The sequence below is a fragment of the Ixodes scapularis genome, unplaced genomic scaffold (assembly GCF_016920785.2).
Source record: "Ixodes scapularis isolate PalLabHiFi unplaced genomic scaffold, ASM1692078v2 PGA_scaffold10__122_contigs__length_95168666, whole genome shotgun sequence".
NCBI lineage: Eukaryota > Metazoa > Arthropoda > Arachnida > Ixodida > Ixodidae > Ixodes > Ixodes scapularis.
Genome location: NW_024609836.1, coordinates 63,534,502 through 63,545,449, shown reverse-complemented (window position 1 = coordinate 63,545,449; position 10,948 = coordinate 63,534,502). Strand labels below are relative to the sequence as shown.

Genomic DNA, 10,948 nt, shown 5'->3' with positions numbered 1-10,948 from the left:
CGGCCAACGTCTTTGAACTAAATCAAATGTTCGTTTCTGCCCTTCGCACCTGCGGAAAAGGGCTGACAAATGCTCGCATCATATGTGCTGTGCTCAATCTACCGCCACTGCCAACGAAGTTTGCATCGTAGAACGCGAGGCTTCTCGACGCGACCACGACCGTTGTGAGAAATAGTAAGGCAAAAGCTGCCGAAGAACTGAATAAAGCGGCCTCCGCCTTTCCGGCTTTGATGGGGAGCTGGAATCGGCTGTCACGGTGGACGGCACATGAATGAAGCGGCGTTATTCCTGACTCCGCGGCGTCGTAGCAGCAATATCAGCTGACACAGGACAAGTGCTCGACCTCGAAGAAGAATCCAAGTTTTGCCACATGTGTGCCCGCAACCTTCAAACAGATAACAACTTGAGTGAATCTAAAAAAAGTGAAAGCCGTTTACAACTTTCTGTAACGCCGAATTGGAGCGCAGCTCTTGAGGAGGAGGAGTGGAGGGTATATTCCTCCTCCTCCCTCGTGATCATGCCTGCTGGTCCTCCTCCCCTCCTGCTCCCCCTCCCTCTCCTTTACCACCTTTACCGGGCGGGGGAGGAGGGGGAGGAGGAGGAGCGGAGGGGGAGGAGGAGGAGGGGGAGGGGCGACGCCGACGCCGACGCCGCACAGGCTGGAAACGGGTCATGTGACCCCCTCCCCCCAAGGTCACGTGACCCGCCCGGACCATACTACACAATGAGGGGAGGAGGAGGAGAAGGAGGGGGAGGGGGAGGAGGGGAGGAGGAGGAGAGAGAGGGGCGCGGTTACGCCGACGCCGACGGCGACGCCGACGGCGACGCCAACGGCGACGCCGACGCCGCTCAGGCTGGAAACGGGCCCCTAAGAGCTGCGCTCTAATAACCTACGATGGGCCATCTGGTTGAATGGAATCTGCAGGAGCTGTAAAAATCTTTGCACACTTTGTTGAAAAGCACCAAACGACGTACACAACTTACGTCGGTGAAGGGGACAGCAAAGCGTACATTGCTGTCAGAGACTCACAGACCTTCGAGAGGGTCATAGAAAAGCATGAATGTGTTGGACACGTCTGGAGGCGTAAGGGCACCCGAATAAGGAACATAAAGAAGAATGAGAAGAGGGAGAAGCTGGCAGATGTTCGGCCGCTCTCCGGGGAAGGACACCTCACAGAAAAGGAAATAGATTGTTTGGAGAATATGAGACGAGCTGTATAGGCGATATAGTTTCAAAAGCTATCAACGGATACACAGCCCAATCACGGACTCTGCCCAAAGGGGCCATCTTCATGGTGTGGGTATAACCGCAGCACAGTTGAAGGAAACCTTGAAACATACTCCCACGAAAACCACATTCCTGAGGCTGTGATAAAAGTCATCCAGCCAGTGTTCAACGCGTTGTCAGATCCAGGTTTTCTTACCAAATGTTTGCATGGATGAACACAAAACACGAATGAATCGCTCAAATAACTCATCTGGTGCCGCTGCCCCAAGACCACATTTGTCAGTGCTGACACATTGAAGAGAGCAACTAACGATGCTGTGGCCTGCTACAATGACGGTAATTCTGCACAAAAAGCTGTTCTGGAGCCCCTTGAAATTGTTCCAGGTGTGTTTTGTGACATTGTCCTAAAGAAGATAGACAAAGAGCGTGTTGAAAGGGTATAGCTCTACAACTCTGCCGAGAGCAAGGAAAGACGACTGAAAAAAAGGAACACTAAGAAAGGTTTCAGAGATAGCAGCAAGAGCGCCGGAAGCAAAATGTATTCTCCTGGGGCATTGCAGCATCCCTGTGAACATAAAACTTCACTTTTCTCGAAATTTAATTATTTAGACATTTTTTTAATACAATGTACTTCTCCTTTCAAGCTATTGATCGGAATCCAGTAAAACATTGCCACGCATGTACTTCAACCCCTCATAAATATTCTGACAAAAAAAGAATCACTGAAAACATGCAAGCTAAAATTGAAAAAAAAAAAAAAAAAAAAAGAAAAAGAAAAACTCGGTTGCTTGGTGATTGGAGTGATTTTATTCTTTTGGACATAAACTACAAGGAGGATATGATATCTCTCGAGTTCAGATGTAATCTATGGGAATACAGAATAACATTGCCTAATATCATCACATTCCTCTTTGTGGCTGCTAAGAAAAGGTGCATTGAATAATTAAACACACCTGAAATTTTGGGAGTGGGCCATAGGACGGGTGAACCAACTAGCCACAAAAAATTGTGTCGTATTATACCCAGTGGCTTCCTTTCTTGAACACATGAAATTTGTTGTCAATACATGCAGCAGTCTGAAATGCTACGTTACAACTAACATGTACAATTTACCCTACCATACTCCCTTGAGTCGGTTGACTTCCTCCTTGGGAACACATGAACTGTGTGGAAAAAAGAAGAGACATGACAATTCCTATGACGTGTTACTTTTCTTGTGTTGGGCAGACTGGCCGTTGTGTTAATGAAAGGCTCTAAGAGTAAACAAGGGGGGCAGTGCTATCAAAGTTGGGCAACTCCGATATTGTCGAGCAACTAGATGAGTGTAACAATTTCGTTTCCAAGTGGAAATTGAGACTTGTCTGCGAAGAATTAGATCCATCTAAACGTGTTATGCAGGAAACAATTAGGATTACATCAGCAGGGCATTGTATTAGCGTTCCCCCGGTTTTTCATGATTAATAAGAGCTCACGTTCTTGCTGTTGTAGTTTTTCGATTTTGTTCTTTCAATTTTTTGTTGTGGTTGACTTCATAGGCTGTAGGTGATTAGATATGGGCAATGGATGGCTCCCATTTCGCTGACACTAGTATTTGCTGCTTTTCCACATCCCCGTTGGCTCAGGACTGTTTGCTATAATGGAGGGTGTTGTGATAAAACGTCCTAGCTGCGTCTTTGACGGTGTTGTGTGTGTCCTTGTATTTAATGTCTTCGGTTTTATTATGTTGACTAATAAACACCTTTTTTTTTCGCATGTCTATTCATACTTACCGAGAGTTTAAAAGCCAATCAATCCCTACGGAACTGTCTTCTGCCGGGCAGAAAACCGGTTCCCAGTCTCCTTCTCTCCTCCTCTCCCCTCAGGAGCGGGTATCTGAGCTACTTCTAGCAAAAAGGAGGAGGTCTCCCTTTTCCCCTAATCTAAAGGAGGAATCGAAGAGGAGTTTTCTCCTTTAACTGTGGGGCGGGACTTACTGCGTTCACGTTCTGTTCTTCGCAATTTGTTTTTTGGCGGCCTTACCGGCTAATCTAGTATAATTCTCTCTGAACGCAAGGAAAATGTAGTTGGAGCTTGAAGCACACTTAAAGACCAAACTAAAAAGCCTCAGTAGAAACACGCTTGTAGTGTGAGTAAACTCTTTTATAATCCTAAAAAAAAAAAAAAAAAAACGCAATATTCGGCTTTTATACTGACACGAGCGATATAATTTTTGCTTCATTCGAATCCTTTAGTTTCTCTTTCCTCTCTAACATTCTCTTAGGAGGGAAATAACAATATTAGGGATGGTACGCAGAGACGTTGCTCCTAATTTTTTTTACTGATACTGCCAGCCTCGTTCATGGTGTGGCAGGAGCGGTACAAACACGCAAAAACAACATTAAGAATGTGCCATCGTGCAAGCATCTCGGCATATAGTTTCAATACGCGTGAAAAGTCTGTTTCTATATAAATTGTCACCCATGACATATGATGAGGCGGCGAATAACTGAAGGAACTAAATGTTTAATGCGGCGAACTTGTGACCCAAACAAAAGAGGAGCAGTTTAGCGTCGCAGGCGTCGATATCGACGAAACAGCAGGATCGAGCACTAGGGCGAACTGAGTATGGCTTTCCACGTAGAGCCCCTCTTGTACACGTGTAGGCTTCTGGAACAATCGACCTTAGAATATTCACGGATGCAGCTTTCTAACTTTCCAATCAGCAACACGGCTCTCCAATTTACCGGTACATCACATTCACATTAGTCAACAAAAATATGTACCCGTGGTCAGGAGTCGAACCCTGACTTTTTGCGTGGAAGGCAAGCACGATAACCCTTAAGCCACAAGCGCGCTGCCTGCTTAATCGGCTGCGCGCGTGGCAATATTTTGATTCTTTACATGTCTGAGCACAGTCGAAGGCACGAACGCACACCACCACGAACACAAAATAATAGCGCGAGTCCCTGGGCCGTGCCTGTACACTCTAAGAAAAAGTGAGCACCCCCCGTCGTCATCATGCGTTTTGACGGCTGTAACGACCCCACAGGCTTACTTAACGACCCACTGGGCTCATAGAGATCATACATACTAACCCTAGAGGAAAAGGTCCGCCATTTTCCCATACGTTCTGGCTGCCGCAAGCGGCGGATCATGCAGGCAGACCCTCGGGGTCCCAAACACGGTTACATCATCAGAGCAGTTTCGTGAACTTCAACAATCCACGAACTTACCGGTGGAAAGATATTCGCGTTCCTTTCGAAGCTTTCTTTTTGCATAGCGCGCAGATGTACGGCCTCGCGTTAACGCTAAACTAAACCATATATACCCGGCTTCGCCGGTGGGGCGCGGCTGGGCGCGGTTGAGGAATACGAAACTGCGCAACCACCAGGGCCGGCTTGCTCGAAGCAGAGTCTCAGTTGAGACTGCTCAAAGAAAGCGCTGCCAAGGCTCGGGCGCGCGAGCGTCTGAGACTCGGCTTGAGCTCGAGCGCTAGCCTTGACAGCGCTTTCTTTGAGCAGTCTCAACTGAGACTCTGCTTCGAGCAAGCCGGCCCAGATCTCCGAGATTTCGACAGAAGGGAAGTTAATGCAGCGTAATGACTTTATTGCTTTTTATAAGCGTTAGAATAGCTCAGAATTTAGTTTACAACGTTAAATTATCACTGTTTATATTGGTGAGAGTTTTCACTCTTCGCGTTTACCATGGCAACGTTGCTTTCTTTCTCTCGTGTTCTGTCGCTCTCTTTCACGATCGTTCACTCGGGACCCAGGATGTCGGCGCACGGGATTTGCCACTCCTCCTCACCCACCTTTACCCCCCTGACTGGGCTCGAGCCATCGAGCGTTACTACCCTGTTCGCAGGTGACAAGCATGGGGTTGTCACGTTTTATAAACTCTTGAATTGAACATTCAAGTGCATGCAGTCGTTCAATAGTAAAAGTCACTTCAAAAATCTCAAAAAGTACTTGAAACTTGTTTTCTTTGTGCCGTTGGTCACCATTTATTCAATTTTGAACCGGCCGAAACAGGCGTGGGGATCACTTCGCCTAAACTGGCAGAAAACAAACAAGTACAGGCAACCTTGGTAGGCACCTACTAAAACACGAGACAGATAAAAAGTTTCGCGGTCGCGTTGTCCTTCTTGCTTCCGTCGCGGGTTTTACCCAACGCTTGTTTTGTCAGTGGTTTTTCGGTTTTACCGTGTACGTACTACAACAGAAAACAGCTGGCAGCTGGCGTCGTGCTCAAGGAATTTAATCAAATATCTAGCAAAGCACGGGAAGCTACGCACGGGCGTGAGTTGACTTGAATGTTCGCCGGAACGAGGTAAGGATACCCTTGTCGTCTTTTATTGTACGGTTCAGTAAAGAGCGTCTTCTCATTAAACTTGTGCTCGGTCAGTTCTGCGTGCAGATAAGTTGCAAATGGCCTCCTCGGTTTTGCCGAACTTCCACGCCTGTCATACCCATTATTTTTGCCTTCAAGTGCAGTGAAGTGTGAAGCATTGAACACCACGACTGAGGCCGGACAGGACGAACGTACACAAATATCTGGGATCATGTCCGTGTATTTCAGTATTTCTCTGTCTCGAGATATAGGATTCGCCTTCACTTGCTCATTTGGCACATTTCATCGAGCACATTTGATATGTGCTCAGAGTTTTGGGACGGTTGCACGACAGGCAACATCCCAGCGTGAATGTTCGTTCAACCGGTCGTACGTTCAAGAGGTCTTACGAGAAACTCCCACATGTCTGCCCCGCACATCAATTGAATTTCTCGAGGAGGTTCCATTGAGAAGAGTACCCTATGTCGTGCACCTCGACCGAAAAGGGTGAACCAAATGCTCACGCCATTTGGGTCACCCTTTTCGGACGGCCCGTGTGTCACTGGGGAGCCAGCCCCCCGCCTGCGTTCACGCCGCTTCGCAGCGATAGTGTGCGGCTAGTAATTACAAGACTATTAGGAAGTGTCTATTCTGCCGGCAGCCGGCACAATAACCGGGGGGAAAAAGTGCCGGCAGTAGTCGCCTATTGGGTCTCGTATAAAACGGATTGTAAACACGCCTATTCTAAGCTGTGGATTTGCTCAGTGGGCAAGATGTGCGCCTCATACACATTTCTTCGGAATTTTGTTTTTTGTTGAGGTATTAGGCGATATTTACGACATCTCTCTTTTAGAATTAACACTGAAAAAAGAACACACACAAAAAAAAAACACGAATGTTGTTGACGAAACACTTCCTTTTTGGGGGTGAATGGAGGACAGCGGGGCTTGGGCCGGCCGGCACGTCGCCGCGATGCGGTGGTACTGGTGGGCCAAATAGGTCAATATATTTCTAATGAGCAGCCGCAGACTGTAGCCGCTAAAGGAGGGGGAGGGGGGGGGGGGCTATGTTAACGAGCTCCCCACTGATACACGCGCCGGAGGTGACTGCCGGTAGAATTTCGGAAAAATTATTCTGCCGGCTGCCGGCAGAATAGACACTGCCAAACTATTAACCCACTTGATCAGCAGATTGTACAGGCACTGTAGGCAAAGGGAGTTTCCCACCGCAGGTTAGCGCAATTATTTATACTGCAGTGCTTGTCTCATTTCAAATGTGGACAGCATACCTCGAAAGGAACCATTTACTTTGCCATGTAACACTAATACAATAAGCATATTTACAGGCTCTGAATGGGCACTGGCTGTTTAAAATAATACGTCATAGCGAAGACACACGTGTCCACCATTGTACAGGTCCAAGTGCTGATGTGAGGCCTCCAGTTCAGGACCCAGGGCCGGCCTTAGGGATGGGCGACCTGGGCGGTCGCCCAGGGCGCCATCAAAAGGGGGGCGCCGCCGCCCCCCCCCCCCCTTTTTTTCGAACCTTTTTTTCTGATTTATTTGAACATGGCGCCCGACAGGACGCTATATGCTCGGTCGTCGTTCGTTTTTGGGAATCGGTTCTCGTCTGACAAAATGCTCGTGTTGGCCATACCACGGTGGGCCATACTCACATGTTTACGAACAGCGTGATGTCGATAGCTAGGGGTGTATAAAGAGGGAGTTGGGGGGGGGGGGGCCGCCAGGGTCGCAGTTCGCCCAGAGCGCTTGATGACGTAGGGCCGGCATTGTCAGGACCACATTTCGAGAGTTGAAGCACCCCTGTTTTGGTCACCTCATAGGCACAGATGTGTTGGTGAAAACAGTTTGTAGCAAGTCTCTCAAGCAGTAGGAAAGCATCATTCTTTGAGACATAAATGTTCCGTACCTGTGCAAACTGGGGGATTTCTCCGGTACCTACCACCAGAATGTCTTCACCCTGTAGCCTCCGGCGTCTAGAAATACGCTTTTTGCTTCCAAGAGATCCGCTTTGCAGTCCAAGCTTTGGGCAGCAGCTGGCAAGCTAGCTTTGTCAACAGCTCGGGCACACAGCATTCTCGGGCATAGAGGGAACTTGAGATAGTTCATTTTGTAGCTCTGCAGGAGTTGGTGCCGAGTCTCAAGGGTTTTGCAAATGTTGATGAATTTTTTTACTTTTGAAGCCATGGACTTAAAGTACTGGTGCTTCGCCTCGAAACGAAGGCACCAGTACTGGCAGAGTGGTCCAAGGGCCGCAGTCAGTCTTCCGTAGTGCACCATGTAGTGCATCTTTGGGAGGACTTTAGCCAAATCAGTGAACTCTCAATTTGCCCTTTTTTATGTTTGTATGTCTGCGCACTATTCATGTTCGACGAGGGTGGCATTGATATGTCCGCATAAAGGATAAAATCGATTTCTTGGCAATAAAGTGAGAATCACCAGCACTGCAGATCTAGGTGAAAACATTTGGATGTTGCAAAGGCCCTGTACAAGCAAACAATCAGTACAATTATGAAGAACAAGGGAATCGAACAGAAGCATGTCTCTGGTGACATCTGCAGAAAACACTTGCGACTCTGGGAGGCTAGCTACCTGGCCGTGTGTTGCGATGGTCCCTTTGTTGTGACTGCGAGGTGCATTCGCGCTGAGCATTCCTGTAAATGGATTGCTCCTGAGAAAGCGTGCTGAAGAGCTTGCTGTGATTTTTGGCCTTGGCCTTGTCAATTTCAGGGAGGGCTGACTTGGTCTGTTTAAAATCCGACACACTGTTATCTTTATGCAAATCTACGGAAGAGCTGTTATCATTAACGAAGGCGTCGTCTCCGAGTAGCAGACAAAGTAGTTGCTTTAAATCCTGGCCAGATACGAAGATAGAAACATAATCAGTGAGTACGAAGATGGATCGTTTACACAGCTAAACCAAGTAAAATGTACACTCCTGCATATAGTTAAGATCCAGTGAAAAGTTACTGCATGTTCACTCAGACAATCCCAGCTGCCTCTCATCACACTGTCCTTTCTGAAAGATTTGCAAATAAAGCTTCATGAAGTTGCGCTGTAAGAAATTATCCATTTCTGCTCCTCCCCGTTTTGGATACAGCATAGTTTGGATACAAGGGGGGATGTTTTGCGCTAGGTCATGTTAGTCCGTTGTAATGAATTTTGTCTCTATGATCAACTACACTTCATTTCATACTTAAGCTACAATGTTGCCAAGGCTAGTAGCACGAGAGCTTGACTTTGTCTAGCGTCTCATTTGCATGTGGTCGCATGCGAATGAGGTACTAGACAAAGCCATGTGCTTGCACAACTAGCCATGGCAGCATTTTAGCTTAACTATGAAACGGAGTATAGTAGCAGTCATGTTCCACGTCTGTTGAGGTCTTCACTTCACAACCTGATGTGTTAGCTGCCACTAGCTGTAGCATTTTCTTGAACCATGACAAGTTATCACAATGCCCTTGCTGTACAGCTCAATGGCTGGTTGATTATGGAGGCTGTGAACATGATTATTTTCACAGTAATATACGGTTCAGATTGTTTTTAGCATTCTTACGCTATTTATACATTTAGGTAGAATGATCCAAAAATATTTGAGTGGGAGACATCAATTCCTAATCATTTTGTTTCACGTCTTATAAAAGGCTAGTATAGTCACAACTTGTCTACATATGCCAGTAACTCGGCAGTAATGTAAGTTTCGGCATCAAACAGAGAAATATGATTAATGTTAATGTGCAGCTGAGGAAACTATTATGCAGAACTCCAAACATTGCAAGAAGTCAAAGCTAGATGGTTGAAATAATAGTACTAAAATATATCATTTAGGTAACTCATCTTGTATCTCCGAGAGCAAAAAAGCATGAATAGCCTTAATTGTCATGCTATGTTATTGGACAAAAATCTTTATGAATGTTTTTGTTATGATTTTGACATATTTTAAATAAGTTGAGCAAAGTTTATTATTACAGATTCAGCAGGAGTTCCGACGCCAGACAAGGAGAGATGCCCAGGAGGGTCTCACAGCCTTCCTTGAGAGAAGCACCAAGGCCCTCTATGAGCTTTTCCGTATGAAGTCATCATCAAAACAAAAGGAAAAACAAATATTGGAAGCCGCCGAGAACTACCCGGAAGAGGGTAAAAGTAAGTAGCTGAAGAGAAAGTGCTATACCTCTGCATTAATTTTGTTTACAGGCAGAAATATTTTCTACCCTTCCTTATTTGCCTATGTGTGCCAACAGAACCAGCTGTTGTGATGCTGCTTACATTATAGCTAGGGCTCCGTGTTTTCGAATAAATCCGAAAACCTCCGAAAAACACCCGCCGGTAAAATTTTGGTCAATTCGGATTTATCCGATAAACTCCCAATGTTTATGTGCCCATGCAACCTCCCCCCCCCCCCCCCCCGCAAAAAAAAAAAATGTAAAAAAAAGTGAAAGACAGATATTCTTTTTTTTTTTTTTTACAATTTGATCAGCACGGAGTTAATATGTCCTGAGAAACTGGCACCATAATTATCTTCCAAATCTCAGACCGTTGTCAAAAGGGGTCTTGCCGCTTCTTTCGTCGAGGTTGATTCAGGGCAGCAGGTCATCGTACATTCGGGTCACGACAAAACCCAATCTTTTGGTTTCCATTTTGAGCCAAGCGATTTGTGACTTAGAGAAAGCAGAAGGTATGCTTTTCTAACAGTGAAAGCTATGCACCATAGAGATTCTATTAAATAGAGAAACGGAACAGTTGAAACTTTCTATTACCTCCTTAACCACTCCACCTCGCTCGGCCGCGGGCTAGATTGATGGAATAAGATGGGATGACTACGAGCTTCGTAGTGACTGCCCCCGGGAGTTTATTGATCTTTAAGGTATCGACGTTTATCGAAGGAACACTTTTGTAGTGGGACAAATTAATATTGCCAATGGCAATGGCACGAACGTCAAATTCATCTGAAGCAATTTTAATCGGTACAAGCGCGTTTTATTGTTTATCTGGCATACGTTTACATCCGGTTATTATTTACATGTTTATGTTGAATAGGAAACACTGCGAAATTAAACTCCGAATTTCGGAGAATTGGGAATCAACCAAATATAAACTCCGATAAACTCCGAATCTTCGGCAAAAAATAAACTCCGAAAAACACCCTCCGAATTTGACGAAAAATAAACTCCGAAAACACGGAGCCCTAATTATAACCTATGGCTCGAGCAGAACTCTTTTCAGCAATGGGGTGTATTTAAGCTCAGCTTGGGACCTATGCATTCTGGAAACAGTGCCATCTTTGTGTCCGCGAAACCAGACAACTGTGCTTGTACAGCCCCCCTGCCCAGTGATTCTTGCATGCAACACCACGCACAAGTGACAGCGACGGATGCTCTATGCAGTTGCGGTG

The 10,948-nt window shown here is 46.2% G+C and overlaps 1 pseudogene; it reads right to left on the bottom strand.

The window, feature by feature from the left end:
• Positions 1–7,494: 7,494 nt before the first annotated feature.
• Positions 7,495–10,948, bottom strand: part of LOC115310611 — a 48,307-nt pseudogene continuing 44,853 nt past the window's right edge.